This window comes from Ruditapes philippinarum, unplaced genomic scaffold (assembly GCF_026571515.1).
Source record: "Ruditapes philippinarum isolate M1 unplaced genomic scaffold, ASM2657151v2 ctg14570_1_1_1_1, whole genome shotgun sequence".
NCBI lineage: Eukaryota > Metazoa > Mollusca > Bivalvia > Venerida > Veneridae > Ruditapes > Ruditapes philippinarum.
Window position 1 is genome coordinate 1 of NW_026862295.1, and position 21,070 is coordinate 21,070.

At 33.0% G+C, this 21,070-nt stretch overlaps 2 long non-coding RNA genes across 5 annotated transcripts; both read left to right on the forward strand.

Moving 5' to 3' along the window:
* The first annotated feature begins 345 nt into the window (after positions 1–345).
* LOC132718579 (uncharacterized) lies at positions 346–17,740 on the forward strand. 4 transcript variants are annotated; one of them, XR_009624111.1, is made up of 4 exons: positions 346–701; positions 4,712–4,899; positions 8,484–8,614; positions 17,649–17,740. It is a non-coding gene; the product is annotated as an uncharacterized LOC132718579 (long non-coding RNA). The 4 variants fall into 4 exon arrangements; XR_009624108.1 differs by lacking the exon at positions 17,649–17,740 and adding an exon at positions 14,760–17,641 and having other exon boundaries at positions 358–701; XR_009624109.1 differs by lacking the exons at positions 346–701; positions 17,649–17,740 and adding exons at positions 1,027–1,295; positions 14,760–17,641.
* A 9-nt stretch (positions 17,741–17,749) lies between these two features.
* LOC132718580 (uncharacterized) lies at positions 17,750–20,250 on the forward strand. The gene is made up of 2 exons (XR_009624112.1): positions 17,750–19,203; positions 19,533–20,250. It is a non-coding gene; the product is annotated as an uncharacterized LOC132718580 (long non-coding RNA).
* The last annotated feature ends 820 nt before the right edge of the window (positions 20,251–21,070 follow it).

The following is a 21,070-nucleotide window of genomic DNA, read 5'->3' on the forward strand; positions in this document are numbered from 1 at the left end:
ATTTAATAGTACATATATAATTTAAGAAACAACGAGAATTATGCAACGGTTGCCCGACGATTAGAAATTTATTCGAAATCAGTTATACCCTCATGTATTAAAGTATGGAATAGTTTAGACCTAGATACTCGTAAAAGTCACTTTCAGCATTCAAAGCCAGACTTAAAATTATTTTTTCTCAGCCTCAAGCACCGCCATACTTTCTTACAGGTGTCAGGTTACCACACAAGAATTAGAAATAAGTGTAGCAATCTTAATGCCGATTTACACTATAACCATTTACGCGACAATCCAATTTGTGAATGCGGTTTTCGTTCTAAAGACGCTGACCATTACTTTTTCAAATGCCCACTGTATACTGATCAGAGGTGTACCTTATTTATTAATACACGTACTTACCATCTTAAGTGCCTATAAATTATTATTCGGTATCAACAACCTTAGTGATGAAGAAAATAACATGTTATTTCATCATGTTCAATTTTTTATCAAACGATCAAGAAGGTTTCAAAATGTTTAAATTCTAGTTCCTAAAGAGTGCTCATATCAAGGATAAAACGGACGGGCGGGAACTTCGACACACGGCTTCTTCTACTCTTTTTATTTTTTTCTCTACTGGCATCACTGTACAGCGTCCACCGGACATAGCCCCTCAAAACTCCAAAAACGAAAGTAAAATGTTTACGTCGAGTTCACCAAAGGTAATGTTTCAACTTATTTCTCCATCATAACTCCATCGATTTTTCCAAACTTAACATTTTTGTGAAGCTAAATATGCCAGGGCTTAGAGCAGTATTTGCTTTTCTCTGCAAATTGAATACTTTTTGTTAAATCGGCGATAAATTGTACCGTTTTTGTTGACATTTGCGAACGATGTTGATGTAAACATTGTTTACCTGTAAATCGGGTTCAAGAAGCATTTGTTGTATCAAAATCCGTATTCAATATACAATATAGACATACTTTTACTTATATTTGAGTGGTCATCCATCAACTCGGGCTGCTTTCATCAAAATTTGCGAAGAACAGTCTTTCCTTGTGTACAGAGTCTAGCAAGAAAAACAAATTTAAGTGAACGAGATGTAGAAGTTTAATGTACAGGGTTTAGTAGAATGTATAGCAGTCACATATTTTTTTATTTTTATAGTCTTTATGAGTCTTCATACAAAATAATCGATAATTTCGGTACCCCATATGAGGCCTCATAAGTAAGGGTTATTCTATGTTTAGAACATGATGGAATTTCCATGATTTGTGTGACGAGCCGAATATTGATGGGTAAAATTCAAATTTTGGTGAGTGAGCTTAATAAAAAATAATGTTTAAGCATCTATGATTTTTGTACGGGTAGGACTGCTCGCATGCCAGTATTGTCTTTTTTTTTCTTTCAAAATCATGTTTAGTCACTGTTTTTTTTAGCATCATATATTAATTATTTCCAGTACAGAGTTCATAATTTTTAACCTAGAGACCAACAAATTTGACACAGTTTTGAGCTAGGTTCTTCTCCTAACTAACAAACTAGTTTGTTTATTTCTGATTGTATTGACACTTACATCTGAGGCTCGACAAGGAGGGTATCAAAATTACCTAAATTGTCAACACTACAGTACCATGTGTCCGGACAGCTATGTTCATGATATGATTTAATTCAGATAAAAGCTTGGGTGTTTTGATTTTTGATTTGTAACATGATATACAGTATGTCAGCAACAAATGCTGAACTTTTGGATATTCTATTATTCACTCTGCGAATGATTATAGCTGGTATATGAGGTCAGGCATTGCTTTCTTTACCCCCGAATTTCAACGTCAACATTCTTGAAATATAAATTAAAATATTACCATTTACGGAGGTTGAAATACATTTATTTACTTAATTTTTAAAGAAACATGCACTTATTGTTGATAAAAAGTGACTGACAACCACCGAACAAAGAAAATACTAAATTAAGCATTTTCGGGGCCGTCCGGATTTAGTGGTTGTCCGGTTTTTGTGGTCCCCAACCAGTACTATTATCAATATCAATACTATAACGAGACTCACGCACATCTTTTTACCTTTATTGAGACTAATTGGGAAGGGCCAACCCTCTAATGTTGTTAAAACTTGTGGCCCGACCCTTTTGCTTTATAATTAAAAACTGCATCATAGATCTACATGTAAATTCTTGAAAATAACTTTGTATTGCATGTGAAATTGTATCTATTTTGTACATAAAGAAAAGCAATAAAATATGATTAAACTAAATTTAAATGTTGCAAAGAATGCTAAAAACCAAAAGCTTCTGATGCAGAGGTGCAAAAATAATCAATTTTCCTCACAATTCTTATGCAATTCAAATGTTATCTTTTCACAATTGACCATGACAGCTCAGTCTGTTTTTGTAGCTCAGTTAGGCGCCTTTAAAAAGATAGGATTGAAAACGTATTTATAGATGCTGTGCCTTCTAATATAATAAACATTCAGGGTCATTTTTCAATGTTAGATTATGAACCGGTGTCATTTTTAAACGTTAAATTATGAACCGGGGTCATTTCTCAACACCTTCAACAGGTGGTTCAAAATTCAACAAGTGGTTCAAAAATTCAACGTTGAGAATTGACCACGTGACCGTTGAAAATTGACCCCAGGGTCATTTCTCAACAGGGTCAAAATTTAATGTTACACCGGCCGTCTGTCCATTGGAGGATTTCCGGATTTCTGTTGTTTCATTGGTGGATTTCAAACATCGAACCTTACAAAAGTCGGAATCCAACCAATGTTGTCACTATGCATCCCAATGTATACGGTTTATAACATTTAAATAGAAACCAACATAAATAACAGTCAGCCCACAATGAATTGGTCAGAAAACGTTCCTGACATGCCTTCTTCGCAAGTATGCGAACTCTACAATTATAGGTAATATTTTTAAATTTTTTAGTTATATTAAATATTAGATAGACCTGTTATAAAAGACGGTAACTTCTATAAACGTCTTGGCCAATTTTAAAATAAGTGCTTTTTAATAATTTAATTTTAGAATTCTTAATCTTAGTATGGGATTGCCCCATCTTCCTCCCATGGCAGAGGTTGTACGTAGAGACTACCCTGTCATGGGGGATATGGTATGCACATAAACACATGTACGGATGTAACAATAAGTAATTAAACATCAGCTCCCCCTTTTTAAAAAAGGTTATAAATGAAGTATATGCTCGCCCATATGGTCTCTTTCCGGTGGCGAGGGTAAACAAACACACACACACACAATGTTGTCACTTCGGTCTTGACCTCCAAGTAATGTACAGTATAGTAACGTAAAGTGCCTTAAAGTCGTCATGATCCCATTGTCGTCAGTTTTGTGTTCTCGTTTTCTCTCGCTCGCGTTATCTGAAAGTACCAAAGGCGGCTTATTTTGAAAGGTGAATATATTTTGTATTTCATTGATCTGTTCTACGTTGTATATGCAAATAACCACTCCTAAAATACGACGAGAAAAAGCATATTTGTGTTTGATAGAGAAAGGAAGAGCAGTCTACGATCCAATGTCTTCAGCAGCCACAATGGGCGAATTAAAATTGTAAACAAGTGGCCATTTGTAAACAGTGGGAAGTAACTCTGCCCTTTGTATTTGTAGCTTAGCAAACATTACCTAGGCTATTTAAAGTAACCTTTAAATTTAATGATGACTTTAAGTACCAGTTGACGAGATTTGGGCATATATATATATACATGTATATGTTTAAGATCATAATGATATTTTGTATAATTTGTAACGTATAAAAATATAAATGTGAATTAATAAAAATCAAACTAATACTTTTAATATATTATGCTAACCATTGCTAATATCATGGAGCGGTATGGCTGAATTACAATTGTAATCACACGATTGTTAGATAAGGCGCGAGCTAGTTTGAAGTCAGTCCTACCAGTCCGCATAGCTCAATCGGTTAGATCGCGAGACTTGTAATCTCGACATAGTGGGTGCGATTCCCAGGCTGGCCAACTTAAATTACTGATGAGATTTCAAATTGAGTTCCCGTTTATGAGTGCTTAAACACTTGGCACATTGAAGAACCAGGGGAAGCTTCTGGAATAGGGGCATCTTTCTGTATCTGACTTGCGCTATCCTCCAAAATATAAAATGACTAATACTCTTCTGGAGGACTCGCCCATATGGGCAACCGGTGGCGAGTATAAATAAACTCAAATACACACAGAAGTCAGTCAGCTGTTGTCATTTATTCAAAAAACATTGCATGGTACTGAATGGTGATTGGCCCCGACAAAATTAAACTTAACTAGTAAAAGCAGGACTTATCCCAAATGATTTTGTGTGAATTTGTTAATGTGCTGGTTGCGCCACCACCACCTTCTTCGTCTAAAGGTAAAAAGAAGAAGCCAGGGAAGGCAAGAGTCTTGACAAGTACATATGTACAGCAAGAAACTGAAGCAAAGGAAAAGAAGAAACAACAGGATATAAAATTAAAGGAAGAAAGAAAACAGCCATGATTAACCAAGAAGATAATAAAGGAATTATTTAGAAAGAAAGAGAAAATGAAGCAGAAAAAAGAACTGAGCTGAGAGAAAAACAAAGAGAAGGAAACTTTTCCAAATGGAAAAAAGACAACTAAAGTTACGTAGGAAAGTTGAAGCCCCGCACTTATAGACACACAAGACACAATATCAAAAACATTATTACTGATTTTCTTTTCTCTTCAGGTATAATGAAGAAATTTGTCCTAAGAAACGTTTAAGTAGTTGGAATGCATCATTACAGTCGCCGGGAGTTAGATCGACTGGGGTCATACAAAGTGGAAATCGAGGCTAACAACGCATATGATCCAACTGCCGTGGCAGTATATGATGGCCAACGTAACGTCGGGAGTCGGAAGCGAGACGGCCGGAAGGTATGGAACAGAATTAATGCATTTATTCTATCAGAATCTTGCTTGATGACATTGGAACTTGCATTATGCTTAATTCAATCTTGCTTGATGACATTGGAATTTGCATTATGCTTGATTCCATCTTGCTTGATGACATTGGAACTTGCATTATGCTCAATTCTCTCTTGCTACATGACATTAGAACTCTCATTATGCTTGATTCCATCTTGCTTTATGATATTTAAACTTTGCATTATGCTGGATTCCATTTTTCCTTATTTCATTCAAATATTTCGTAGTCACCAATTCTTTCATTGAGTGATAACTATTAAACTGGAACAAGCCATTTGGAATACCAAGATGTTAACATCATATACCTTTATGCATAAACAACCTTTCTTCATGCTCTATACAAACCATTTACGGTTTAGTTTTTTTGTATTACTTTTATGTATAAGTCATTTAAAATTGACTATTTTTTGTTCCCTAATGTGACTTATTTGATTTAAAGCTCGCATGGCGTTATTACTATTAGCTTTCGCTTATATCCATTATTCAGTGTAAATGCTTAATAAAGCTCGGTGTCTGAGGCTTTGTGGAGTATGTTTGATCATCTTACTATGGATTGCCGGTAGGGACATGCCACTATGCTTATTTGCCAACTACTTAATTGCTTATTTGCTAATTGCTGATTTGCCAATTTGCTGATTTGCCATTTGCTAATTGCTTATTTGCTTATATACATAAATTTTTCAGGCGACACGTCCGAATCGCGAAGTTCTTGCTTAATACAAAATAACAAGTCTTTGTAGACTTTATTTCAAGCTCATGAACCTATATCATGTTATTATGTTTATAAAGTTTTTGTTAATTATAACTTGTGACAATTATGATCAATCCATCATTACCTAGGATATAGGTAGAAAGACAGATGGATACATTTTAATCAATATAGAAAAAAATAAATTCAGTTTCAGAAAGTAGTTGTTTTTTTAATTATCTTGAGTTTCAGTTTTAGCACCACTATTCGGGATGCTATTCTACCCACCAATGCATTGGTTTTCTTGGTAACTTGTTTTTCTGTCATATCTCTGTTACTTTTGCTGATTCATGCATCTTACTGCAACTTTGCATAAACTTTGAATTACAAGCATGCATACAAAGTACATGTACATGAAGAAGCTGTGCCCGTTATATACTGAGGGTTAAGGTCACCAATGTATTGTACTGAGAAGCCTTTGTTTTTCTGTCATATCTCTGTTACTATTGCTTATATCTAACTGTAACTTCACATAAGCATTAAATAGGCAGCATGAATACACAATATTCAAAAAGGCTTTGTCCATAATGCCCTAGGTCATGATCATGGTCATGGTCACCTGATAGCATGTAAAATGTACAACATGAAAAAATGGAAAAGTGTGACCAAATTTCAAAAACATTGAACCAAAGCAAAATGTTGATGCACACACAGACATAAATGATCTCAAAATCTTACAGAGCTAAAAACGCAGCCTATTGCTTAAGTGCAAAGACAAACAACCGTGTTAAGCATGCACCAAATGTATCATTCGTGATACTATGTGTTCCTACCACTAAAATGAGACCCTCTGTGACAAATCTGCTGAGAATAACGACATTTTATATGCCATGAAATAAGAAATAGTCTTGTTTTCAAGTTCTTTTATTTTCAATCTTTACCCAAGTGTTTAACTTTATTATGCCATCAATCTCTGACTTAACCTGCACAAACAGATCTATAGCTGCAACACATTATAAGGCATTCTCAAGCACAGATGCTGGCGGGTCAGATCCTGCCCCTAACGTGATACGCGTCTGTTAACACTATATCAAAACTATTTTAATATTTATTTAAATACGAATTGGACATTTGTTACAACGATAAAACCATTAAGTACTTTATTGAGACTTGGTGGTATATGGTATTTTTTATACCGGCATATGTAAAAATTGCTTGAAAACCAGTTTTAACGATGTCCAATTCGTGTTTAAATATTAAAATATTTTAAAAAGGGTGTTTACAGGGGCACGTATCACGTTGGGGTACGGGACCTGACCCCAAGCGTCTGTGTTCTCAAGGAAATGTCAGCCATCAGTTGTAGACATATATTTGCGTAGGCATCACTGCAACTAAATTCATTGATCAACAGTAGTCTTGGAAAAAATACTGAATTTACAAGAATACTGTTAGTAAAAGTAAACAGATCTGACTCAACTGGTTGTCTGTAGTCAGATTTTCCATATATTTCCGGCACATTGTAAAGTATTTCTATTGCAAAAAAGCAAATTAGCAATTGGCAAATAAGCAAATACGTAATCCAGCGGTTAACAAATTTATAAGCAAATTTGGCAAATAAGCAAATTTGTCGTTAAGACTATCAGCCATTGGCAAATAAGCAAATCGGCAATTAGCAAATAAGCAATTCAGCAATTGGCAATTAAGCAAATTAGCATGTCCCTACCGGCATTCCATATCTTACATTATGATAAACAATTAAAACTATGTCTAACGACTTGTTAACTGTTAAGGGGCAAGAACTCTGTTATGGATGTCAACGGATTTTTTTCCACGATTCGCCTATCATAGGAATTTTCCTTATAGATACTGCGTACATGTATTATATAAATACTTACTAAGCGCTTAACACATACATTGCATTTGAAAGAATATAAATACAAGTAGTAAAGGATTATGCAATATAATTATATATGTATTCAGTCTGATAGAAAAAAAATATGCTCGTAAAAGTGATGCAATGGGACAGTTACACGTACAGTCAGTGGTGGATTCAGGCCCTGGCTTAAGGGCTGCACCTACCCTACCCCCAAATATACGTTCGTGATCTTGGATGGAATATATACGTGTCAGTTTCATGCAAAAGTCTTCTTAGTTTACTCCCTTACCAAAACATATTATGTTGTCATCCAGTTGTTAAGCACCTGCCTAGGTACTGCGAAGGTCTTATCTAATGACTTGGACATTAAAAAGCAAAAATGATTGGCCTTTGGCAGCACACCACACTAAATGAAGCCACAGCTTCGAATGGCCAGGGAGGATTTCATGGATATAGTGACTATTGTGGATTTAAATGACTGGTTGTCTTTAAAATGCATTTTCAGCATGAAATTTGTTTTTGTAACATGTAATATGATCATTGGCAAATTCGAAAACATGGTTAGAAATAACATGCTGTTAATTATAGATGTCAAGGCCGCCATTGTTTGTAAACATTGCTTTTAAACAGCATGCTGGGTGAAAACAAGTGATTTTACAGGGGGGTACAAACTTTCAGCAATAGCAAAAAATCTACAAGGCCAAGCACCTATTTCTTTGTGATAGTTTGCATGCAGATGGAGTTGCTAAAGCAGTGACAGAGTTTCTGTAGTCCGTATATTTGCAGGTATTTTTTGCCGGAGGGACGAAAAATGTTGTTTTGGGTCTTGGACCACTATAGATTTTTGGCTTTTACGGAATGAATTGGAATTTTTTTAACTGCCTGACTGTTGCACATGGGATGATTTCATTACAGATTTGCAATGTTTTGACATATATGTTCGTAACAAAATGTGTTTTCTTTTTCCAGGTTGTGTAGTTTGGGATCAGATTTATTAGACATATTGCTTGTAGGACATTGACGGCAGAAACTTGAAATTTAGTGTGGAGTGCTACCTTTAACTTAATAAATGTCCCCGAGCCACTAATAGTGGCGAATAGGTATGTAACACATTAAAATATACATGTATAATAAGGAAAGAAGGAATATGTTAATTTTGTAACATGTGCATAGTCAATAACAAATGAGCCGCGTCATGTCAAAACCAACATAATGGGTTTGCGACCATGGATTCAGACCAGCCTGCGCGTCCACGCAACCAGTTTCTCTACTTGTAAAAGAGTTGGAAAGCGAACAGCATGGATCCTGATCAGACTGTGCAGACGCGCAGGCTGGTCTGGATCCATGTTAGTCGCAAACCAATTATGTAGGTTTTGTTGTGACGCGGCTCAAATGTTGGGCATATGTGTGTCTGATTAAAGATCAGACATCCTGCACATACAACCACATACAACCACATTCCCATACATTTGTGCTTAATGATATACTATGCACATCTTTCAGTAACATATTTTTATCACAAAAATTTATTGAAATCTATAAAATTGTTACTAAATATGTTTTATTTGAATAAAAATACATACACATAATGTATAGGAATCTACTTTCCTTATTACAGGTCAAGTAAAGTTGTGTCTGTCTTTAAAAGAAACTTCCATATATTTTTTTTTGTAATGTACAAATGTATATTCATACTGCCCACTTACAGTGTAAATGATTTAAAGCACAATATTTGTGTGAAGCCAAATTATATTTATTTTATTTCAAAGAAAAAAAATCAAGTTTTTTCTGTACTAAGTCGTTTAAGTCGTGGGAACGAGATAACTAAGTCGTGTTGACGAAATAATTAAATCAGATTACACCATGATTTTCTTAACTTAGAAAATTTCTGTTTAAAGAATTACGTGCAACATTAATTTTTTGAAAATACTGAAGTGTTCACTTTGAACTTGTTAACCTCTCCATGCCGCATGAAACATCTTCTAGTGAGGGTCTATAAAGTTTGTTCAAATAAAAGCCCGGGGGTCAAAATTGGCCCCGCCCAGGGGTCATTGATTTTATTTATGTGTATAGCAAAAACTTAAAAAATCTTCTTTAAAAAAACCTTAATAATTAGAGTTTAGATATTAAGCATGAAACATCTTTCAGTGAGTTTCTACAAAGTTTGTTCAAATAAAAGCCTTTGGGGCAAAATTGGCCCTGCCCCTGGGGACATTGATTTTCCTTATATGTGTATAGCAAAAACTTAAAAATCTTCTTCGAAAAATCCCAAATAGCTAGAGTTAAAATATTTAAGCATGATAAAACTAGATATTTTAATAAACTAGAATTTTACAGAAATAACATATAAAGGTAAGTTTGTTTTAAGAATTTATTAAATAAACATTACTGGACACACATATATGTACCTTATGAAAAACCATACATGTGAACTCTCCAATTTTTAGCGGGAGATTTCCACTAAATCTGCAGCCATATTTTCAAAGATGTTTCTTAAAGATAAGGTGTTATTTTACAAATTAAAGAAATCTCCCTATTGCTGGTGTCAGAACTCCCTTCTTTGTTCATTGCAAATTCTAAAAGCTCCCTTTTTTGGAGGACCCCCCCCCCCCCCCAGCCCACTTGATCATCAAAAAAAGTTCACATGTACTGTCCTACGATGATAACTTGAGCCTTTGTTTACATAACAAAGACCAATAACAATGCAAAAAATAGGTGAGGCAGATCAATGTTACAACCTATAAAAATGAAATTAAAACTACATAGTATTTATGTCATATGAATTGTTAGCGCAGTAGATAGAGCAACCGTGACAGCAGTGTGTTTTACCCGTAAAGGCAGAAGTTCGACTATTGGTAACATGGTACATACTTTTTGTTTACTTCAGAACAGTCAATTGTTCAGAAAACAAATTTGACCGGTTTTTTCATATACATACATGAATATGATATGGAATATTTTATTACACTGCGATCAAAACAATACAAAAAGAAAATAGAATGGAAATAAAAAAATATATATAATTATATACTATAAAATATATATTATAAGAAGAAAGTAAAATGGAAAACGAAAAATAATTGAAGAATAATGATGAAAAAACAGAGTAAGAAGAAAAAAATGTGGTTATAAAATGACACTAAGTGGGATTCGAACCTATGAGTACAAAACACTAATAGTTACAATTACCCCGACCTACCGACAGAGCCATAACGGTAATACACAAACGATTCTGTAAGAATAACGCTATATAGGATATGTAAGTGTTTACTTTTACGATATGGGATAATAGACCTTTCTATCTGAAATGGACTTCGTAAACGGACTTCGTAATATGGAATAATTTGGGGATTTTCTCAAAAGAATAATGCGAGGAAAATAAAGTAATCAGTACGCTAAACATTTATTACAGCGGTTATTGTACATGTATATGCTTTTTATAATATTTCTATCAACACATTAAAGAAGAAGAGAATATAATCATAATTTATATAAAAAAAAAAAAAAAAAAAAAATACAAGTTTCCTAATTCATGTATTCTTTGTTGTAGTGCTAATTTTTCAACCAATGACCAACATGCCATTACGTTTTGAGTGCTGTGAAAGCAAGACTAATGGTAAATGTCATTACTGCTGTCCCTGCTGACGCCAAGTTGGGGGGGGATCTCCTGTAGAGAGCGTGATTGTCTCTTATTTGTTCACAATCCCTGCGATGAGCCGGTCGATTACATTGACCTGCTGCAACATTTGTTACACCCGGCACTCGTCGTATGTATATTTGTATAAATATCACTGTTACTAAAGTATGTATAAAATGTAGAAAAGCTTCAGTGTGAAATTGCGCAAAATTATCAAGCGTTAGAATTACATATGTTATACCGACTAACATTAAACCCTAGGTCCTCAAAAGTTGCCGATTTTCTTACAGTTATACCTTTGAGTGGGAAAACCTGTCTATTATACGTGTGTCGTCAATTTTTTTTTGTTATGTTAAACAACTGTGTTTCTTTTCGCTGCAACACTATACTGTTTGCATCGTATTTAGATTTTTAGAATGAACGCTTGTAGGCGAAGGCTAACTTTTAGCACTTCCTAATTTAGTTCAATCCCCGCCAGATGCTCCAGAATATATCAACCGTACATGGTTATGTTTAGTTGCCGTAATAATGCCACCTCTAGACTCTGTACTAGATATTCGCAACCGTTTATTTTCAAATGATTCCGAAAGAAACTTTTTTTCCAAATTTTCTCAGAAAATGTGTACAATTTCTTTGAAATATAACTGGTAAAAGATAAGAAACATTAATATCAACATTACTTAAAGATATACTATGCTCAAATTTGATATTAGAAAATATTGATTGTTAATTGTTTGTAAATATAAAAAAACATGTTTTGACTTTACACAAAGTATATATGTTATCTTTAAAACTCTACACACCATAGGAGGCCACACTATGAATATATAGTGTCATTAGAAAAACTGGTGTTTTTTTTTTTAAGAAAAGACCAATTTTACTTGATCTTTAATAGAGAACGCAGTTTAGTTTATACATAGTTTATTCATTCTTTTATTCAAATTAGACATATTCAGTAAGAATTATGAAGATTTCAATAAATTTATGTGATAAAAATAATTTACTTAAGGATGAGCATAATATATCTAAAAACTTACAATTACAGTGGTCAGTAAATATAATCTTATCGATTGTGATATGGATAAGATGTTACATGTACCCATCCCTGAATGGTAACACTTTCCACAATGTTCAATGTGTGCACTGCTTATGTGCATATTGAAATTCGCACATTTATACTACATTTTACACAACATTTGCGAATAACATCACTTGACCAACCATAGATTAGTGGCCACTGGGAAAGACTGTATCCTGCAGTTGGTGCAAAAGATGGAACATCACACAAATTAGTTCGACCAATGGATAAGCCACAGAACAATTCTATTCTGGATACTGTGACTTCCACGCTATGAAAACACATTCAGATGGCAATGTTTGTATAATTCTAACGCTCAAGATATCGTGCAATTCCCACTGAAATGTTACTACATATTATACAAATGAACTTGGCGTCAACAGTGACAGTAGTGATGTCCTGCTTTCACGCCATGTACCAACACTTACTAGTATATCTTGAAAAAATCGCTTCTTTGTCATTGGTTGAAAAATTTACACTACAATAGAGTATATGAATGAAGTAACTTGTATTGTGTTTTTTTGTTTTTGTTTTTTTTTTTGTTCGTTTGTTGTTTGTTTGTTTTTATTTGGTCTTTATATAAATAATGTTAATACATGTATTGTCTCCATCTTTAATGTGTTGATGGTTTATAGAAATACTATAACTAGCACATGTATGTAAGAAAACCCGCTGTATTACAGTTTTAGCATATTCATATTTTTATTATTTACGTTTTGAAAAATTATTTACGTTTTGAGAAAATCCCCAACTTTATTCCGTATCACGAAGTCCGTTTACGAAATCCGTTTAAGATAGAAAGGTCTATTTAATAATCAAGATAACCCCGTTTTTCAACTTTCCCATGTACGTTAAGACCAAATTATCATCTTAGGACAGTATGATGAAAAACTAGATAAAATTTGATTATGTTTTTAATTACTTTGAAACTATTGTTAGATTGTAATTATAACTTGTTTAATGTTTATCCTCATGCAAGTAATAATTATTTTTATAGACAGTGACAATTGTGTTCATACTAAAAATTCTGCTTTTTTCATGCCATCATAATGAATTGATGATGGAAGTCATTCTTGTTTTTAGTCCCCTACCGGTTTACCGGAGGGGACTTTAGGTTTACCCTCCGTCCGTCTGTCCGTCTGTCCGTCCGTCAGTCTGTTCGTCCACAAAACTGGATCCCGCAATAGCGCAAAAAGTACTGAAAATAGTTTAATGAAACTTGATATATGGATAGATGGCAGTATGGAGATTATGCACGTCTTTTTCTTTTCTTCCTATGTTGAAAATTCTGGTTGCTATGGCAACAAATAGACTGAAAATATGGCTAATTTTACACATAACCTGGATCCCGCGATACCGCAAAAAGTACTGAAAATATTTTTATGAAACTTGATATATGGATAGATGGCAGTATGGAGATTATGCACGTCTTTTTCTTTTTTTCCTATGTTGAAAATTATGGTTGCTATGGCAACAAATAAACTGAAAATATGGCAAATTTAACACATAACCTGGATCGAGTGATAATGCAAAAATTACTGAAAATATTTTTATGAAACTTGACATATTGGTAGATGGCAGTATGGAAATTATGCACATTCTTTTCTTATCTTCCTGTATTGAAAATTCTGGTTGTTATGGCAACAAATAGACTGAATTTCAAGATTTCTGTTTCTAGTTTTTCAGTTTTTTCACTATAAGTTCTTTATTCCTTAAGGTATTTTCTTCAAACTTTAAATATAAGTTGCTAGTCATCAACCACATCATATGTGACAAAGTTTACAACTCTAGCACAAAATTTATCAGAACTACCTCCCTGGAACTTAAAATTTTCATGAAAAAACATTGTTTTTTTTAATAACTTCTTTTTTCTGAACGTATCTACTTCAAACTTCATATAAATGTTTCTTATTATCACTCAACATTTGTGAGTGTTCAATACTCTAGCAAGACTATTTCCAGAATTATGCCCCTTTTGAACTTGACTTTTTTTTGAGAAATTGGTAATTTTTTTCAATTATGATAGGATTTTCTTCAAACTCCCACATCATAATAATATGACATAATATGACAAGGTTTATAAATCTATTATCCATATTTCCAGAATTATCTCCTCTTTAAACTTTTTATTTTTCTTATTCGTTCTTCTAACTTTCATTTACTTCAAATTCAAAATAAACATTCAATATTCATACCTTCATTACTAATTGTTCTTTGTTACACTCACATCATGTATGACATGGTTATCTCCTTTTTTAAAAATTTTGCTTTAAAAATGTTTTATTTTGATAACAGGGATGTTTAAAAAATAACTTAAGAGTGTCCTTCAGTCTGTCTGTCTGTCTGTACATAAAAACTGTTCACTGTGATCACTTAAAATAGAAACATAAGTGAATGGCCAATGGCCCTTCAGAATGTTGCTTGGGCTCTTACCGGTAGGGGACTTATGGATTGCTTGCAATACTATGATAATTGCTTGTTTTAACATAAGTCTTATGGTCTTGTAAAAAAGTTAATTTATTATTTTTAGGATGAGAGAATGTTTTCCAAAGATGAGGAAGAGAAGTTGCAAGGCACGCTTGGTACCGTATAAGTACTTTTACTGCAGGAACTTTATTTCTGCTATTTCTGCGGTTTAAAACGACACTGCAGATTTAAACACCGCAGAAAATTAAGCCTTTCACTATGTCTACATGTATGTCGGAATATGTCAACTACCTGTATTGTATAATAACATTACCATATCAGCTTTTGTAGATGGGAATTTGTCTTTATGTATATGACTATCCGTCATGAAATAAAATATTAGAAAAAAAGTTCATTACTTGTTCTTTTTGTTTCGATCATCCGAAGCTTGGATTATTTTAAAATAAAACTATTATAATAGTTTGACGGTGCAATAAACATAACCTTTTGTATTTGTTCAATATATTGTGTCTACGTGCGATTTTACCATTGTTTATTTTTCACACTTGATATTTATACACATGCAGTATTTCAATTAATTGTTGTCATTGCATGTTGTTATAAATTATACCCGGGTTTCGAGCCTCTGCGGCAGACAACCCGGTACGTGGACTGCTGGGAAAAGGCCACAGGCAAGTTGACTGATGACATCACAAGCACCTGCTACCAGAATTTAGCAGATTTGCCGGTTGGCAAGAAGAACCAATATTTATATGCATTATATAGCACTAGAATATTTAAATTCTAATAACTTTTTTATTTGTGGATCGATTTTTTAGATTCTTATATCATTTGAAATTTTTTTACATTCATATTTTTGAAATGTAAGCGGATTTTCATTTTTTGCTTTTAGAAAAGAATGCTCAGCTATTTTTTAACTGTTATTTCAATAGTTTTCTAGCACCAAGTTTAACTCTTTACCAAGAAAAAATGAAAGCGTTTTGTAAATTTATTTTTTAATTTTTTTAAATATGAGTAAAATGACCTTTCTAATGATATAAAATACTAAGCTGTTTCATAAAAAATAGGTTTGTTATTGTAAATATAAAATTACTATATCTTATCAGCAATTTGTTACTATTAATAGATTTCATAACAATAACATGCAACTTGCCTATACACTAAATAGGTTTAAAGGCCCAGTCCTCCCCTTTGGTGCTGCAACGCAGGACCTGGCGGAGGACTGTGGTATTAAGGATTCAAACATTGTTGAGAAGCGGCCCATGGAGGTTCTGCCGTGGACCCTGACCTTGCCTGAGGTCGACATCACGTTACAAGAAAAAGTGAACAAATCTGACCCTATACAGTATATCAAATATGTGGTAAATAGTTAATTTAACAATAAACAAGAAAAATTACACCAACTTAAACTCTCCCAAAAGATAAAGTTCTTCATTTAAAAATGCCACATCACTATAATAATTAAGAGCAATCTTTTAGTGAGATAATAAAGAAAATTAAATCAAAATTCATTGAAAATCAATGAAGATATGGCCATTTACCTATGACATGTAAACTTAATATTTAAATTACTAAATTTCAAATAATACACTGAACAAAAGTTCTAACCGATCACCCTGAGTTTTCGCTTATATATGAAAAAAGAATAATACCAATAGATCCTACTTTTATTTTATTTCGAAAAGAATGAACATATTGAGAATAATAAAATTATAACATTTTCTATTAAAATAATACTTTATCGATATTTAATTTTTTTATGAACAGCCACTCACCTGTCTGATAGAGGCTCCAGCATTCAACATTCCATAAAAAACTTTTTGTAAAGTGAACTTTAAGGCAAAACTGCACAGTTTAGAAGTATTTTCTTAGGGGGAAGCTGTCTTAAAAGGCATCTCTTATAGAGGAAAAAGCTCTGAGTATGTAGAGTTTGATTCATAGTGGGTATAATGGTCCAGTGGTTACACTGAGTATGTAGAGTTTGATTCATAGTGGGTATAATGGTCCAGTGGTTACACTGAGTATGTAGAGTTTGATTCATAGTGGGTATAATGGTCCAGTGGTTACACTCTGAGTATGTAGAGTTTGATTCATAGGGGGTATAATGGTCCAGTGGTTACACTCTGAGTATGTAGAGTTTGATTCATAGTGGGTATAATGGTCCAGTGGTTACACTGAGTATGTAGAGTTTGATTCATAGTGGGTATAATGGTCCAGTGGTTACACTGAGTATGTAGAGTTTGATTCATAGTGGGTATAATGGTCCAGTGGTTACACTGAGTATGTAGAGTTTGATTCATAGTGGGTATAATGGTCCAGTGGTTACACTGAGTATGTAGAGTTTGATTCATAGTGGGTATAATGGTCCAGTGGTTACACTGAGTATGTAGAGTTTGATTCATAGGGGGTATAATGGTCCAGTGGTTACACTGAGTATGTAGAGTTTGATTCATAGTGGGTATAATGGTCCAGTGGTTACACTGAGTATGTAGAGTTTGATTCATAGTGGGTATAATGGTCCAGTGGTTACACTCTGACTACAAATTCCCAAGTCATTAGTTTTAGCCCTGGTTTTCCAACTTCATGTATAATTATATATACATAAGTGTTTTGGATGAGATTTTATACACCACTGTGTGATGGTGCTTTATGACTTGCATGTAAAAACAGATTTAGATTTAGTCAGTGACTTTACTAGGTTGACCAAACAGTAAGTAGTTTCAGGCTCAATGCTTGTGACTCACATGGCAGGCTATAAATGTGGCTTACAACATCCATACAAGGGCATGATATCTTAGATAGGATTACCGTACTAAACTGTTTAAGAAAAGCCTTGCAACCCAGTCAACTAATTATTAACAAATAGTCGAAGGGAAGTAACTCCAAAATGTACTAAGAATACGAATCGTTATAAGCTGAACCCTATTTTAATAATAATCAAGAGCGTTAGCATTAGTTTGTAATATAAAAATATTCTTTTTATACGAAACAGGTTGATACCATTGTTGAATCATGGACCACGAACGGACGGGAAGTTATAAATACAGAATCTAAGACAAAGGACTCTATAAATTGCCAAATCAAGCAAGTCTTTCTAATAGTTTTGACCTCATTATTGTCATAAAATCATTTATCACACACCCGTGCCGATTTTGCGACTCCGTAAATATGGTATTGCACGGCCATGCATATATTTTGACGTGATGTCATAACAAGCGTGATAAAAACATAGTGTAAAGAGCGCTAAATGTTAGCGTTAAACTATAGGCGCGACAATGAAATATGACTCTTATTTCACTTTAAACGGTCTTTATCTTGGGCATGTGATAAATAGAATATTAAATTCATGTAAGTTCCATACTGAATTTATTGCACTCGTTGAATAAAATAATATTATGCTCACCAGAGGCTCGCATTATATAATTTTATTCAACTCCTGCAATAAATTTAGTATGGAACTTACACTCATTCAATATCCTCTATATAGTAAGACTAATTTAAATTAACAGTTTGATATAATAAAGATATCATTAAATATCAAAGTTTTTTAAGAATATGAAACTTTTATTTTGAATACAATGTATAACAAGATTTTTACATGTCTTTGGTATCATCAATTTCTAAATTAATCAATGATATTTTATTTGTAAAACCAATTATATTTTGAGAATTTAATTCTAAAATCTTAAGAAATTTTCAACCGAGTATTAAATTTAAAAGGAAGAATAAACTTTTGCTATGGGATAAAAGTTATCTATTTATAAAAGGGATTTTCATAAAGGGACTGCATTTTTGTTCAATTTCAAGTTTTAAATTGATTGCATCTAACAATTTATAAATTTTGCTTTCAATTACAGTTAACAGATATAAATTGGAGATTAAATTTACAAATGGCCCAATCAATAAATTACCAAATGCTATGTTTGAACTTGGTGTCCATCGTGAAGGGCAGGAAGATAAAGAAAAGATACGAATGGAGTTCACTCATGATGAATTATATAGAGGATATTGAATGAGTGTAAGTTCAATACTAAATTTATTGCACAAGTTGAATAAAACTATATTTTGCGAGCCTCTGGCGGGCAAAATATTATTTTATTGAACGAGTGCAATAAATTCATTAATGAACTTACACGAATTTAATATTTTATTTGTCACATACCAAAAATAAAGACCGTTTATAGTGAAATAAGAGTTATTTTTCATTGACGCGCCTATAGTATAACGCTTACATTTAGCGCGTCTTTACACTATGTTTGTTTAACACTAATGATGTCACGTCAAAATATATGCACGGCTGGCATTACAAAATTTACGGAGTCGCAAAATCGGCACGGGTGTGTGATAAATCAATTTTACAACCAGGCACTATTTAAAAGAATGAGTTAATCTGTATTTATATCAAAGTGTAAAATTTAAGATAAAATTGTTACAGGTTTGGTCAGATTTTTTTTTCTGTTGCCAAAACAAGAAACCTTATCAGTTACTGGCAGTCAGTTCCTTTGAAACTTGTAGTAACAAACCAGCCCTTGAAAAGTTAATAAAATGTAAGTAATATCCTGATATTGTTAAAAGGCTTCTTTGTATGAGTAGTTATGGTCATGTCACTTGTAATCACTTGCCTCTCACCACAGTGGGTTTAAATATCAATAGGTACTTTGATTCTTTTATGTAAGACAGCTCGGCATCTAGTAGGTCTGTGGATCTACTGATGTGCCGGAAATAATTCATTGATGGGCTTCTGAAGCCTTCTTTTTCACCAGTAAAGCTGCTGTCACCTTATATACTTTACAGTTCTGCTGTGATGGAAAACTTAAAGAGACTTTAAAAAAGAAAAAAATTTAGTGTTAACATGGGTATCTATTTTTCATTTCAGTTGGAAACTATTCAGAAACAGATTGATGGTTTAAGCTGAAAGTTTAAACAAAGATTAGAGGTAGTCCAGCCAAAGTGTTTTTTCAGTTCAATGTCTTGTTTGAAATAAATGTGGAACAATGTCATACAATGCATTCCAGACATTCCATTTAACTTTTGCAGAAGTAAAAAATATAATGTTTTGGTGTAGTAAGCTAAAAATTTCTTGTATTAAAATACATTCAATTAATTTAATCATTTGTAGAAGTTAAATTATTTTACATGTCAGTCAGTATGCTGAAATACATGTATGATGTTTAATTTCACCGTTTTCTGCCCAAAAGTTTGTGTTACTGCTGTCAAGACATATAAGTTATTAAAATTTTGACAGGTTATTAGCTTAAGTATAGTTATATATAATATAGTAAAATAGACATTTATACACAGCTATGTAACATGTCATAATTTCCATGAGGCAACACATATATGTGATCACTGATGTATTATATACAATAAATTTTTTAACTGCCCAATTGTTTTCTTTGATAAAAGAGCTAAAAATTTGATCTTCTATTTATTAGGAGTATTTAATATTGTTTTTAATGAAATGTTTGTTGCAATTCATGAATTGTAACCAATGTCCTTTGCATATGTTGATTGCTAGTCATTTACATACATGTGATTTTATTGTGTAAACTATATGTAAAAACTGTGCAATAAATTATTTTTTATAATGCAAATTTACTATGTTTTACTTTTTAGACCTTGGTCACGGCATAAAATATTCTCATTATTTTGCATTGTGTCAACAGACATTTAAATTGAATCATACAAGTATGATTACATTTGAACACTATCATATCATGATGTTCTTTTTCATATCAACTTGACTATTTGAAAAAAAAAATTATACATAAAGCTTAGGCAAAAATTTTATGCTCTCGCCATAAAATGGCCGGGGCATATAGTGTTACCCTTTTCCGTCATTCTGTCATTCCGTCATCATCAGTTTCCGTTCATCATCTTAGTAACTGTTGCACACATTCAACTCAAATTTGACATATGAAAATACAGGTCAAGTTCGAATTTGGTCAATGATAAGATATGTCATGCATAACACCAGTGTCCCTACCAAGGTCAATGTCACATGTAAAGGACAAAGATTTACATAGTCTGTTATAGGGTATATTTTGTGTCCAGTCCATAACTTTTTCATAGATCAAGGGATTTTTAAAAAAAACTTTGCACAAATAATCACAATAACAAGATGATATGTCAGGCGCAAAACATGGGTCCCTACCTCCAAGGTCACACTAAGAGGTCAAAGATTAACATAGTCTGTAAGAGGATATATCTTGTGTCCCATCTATAACTTCTTCATAGTTCAAGGGATTTTGAAAATACTTGATACAAGTAGTTACAATAATCAGACGATATGTCATGCACAACACCTGCACCCCTACCTCTAAGGTCAAGGTCACACTTTGAGGTCAAAGCTTAACATGATAGATTTTTAAATTCAGTGTTTTATTTATTTCTTTAATAAATTTATTGTTGCAT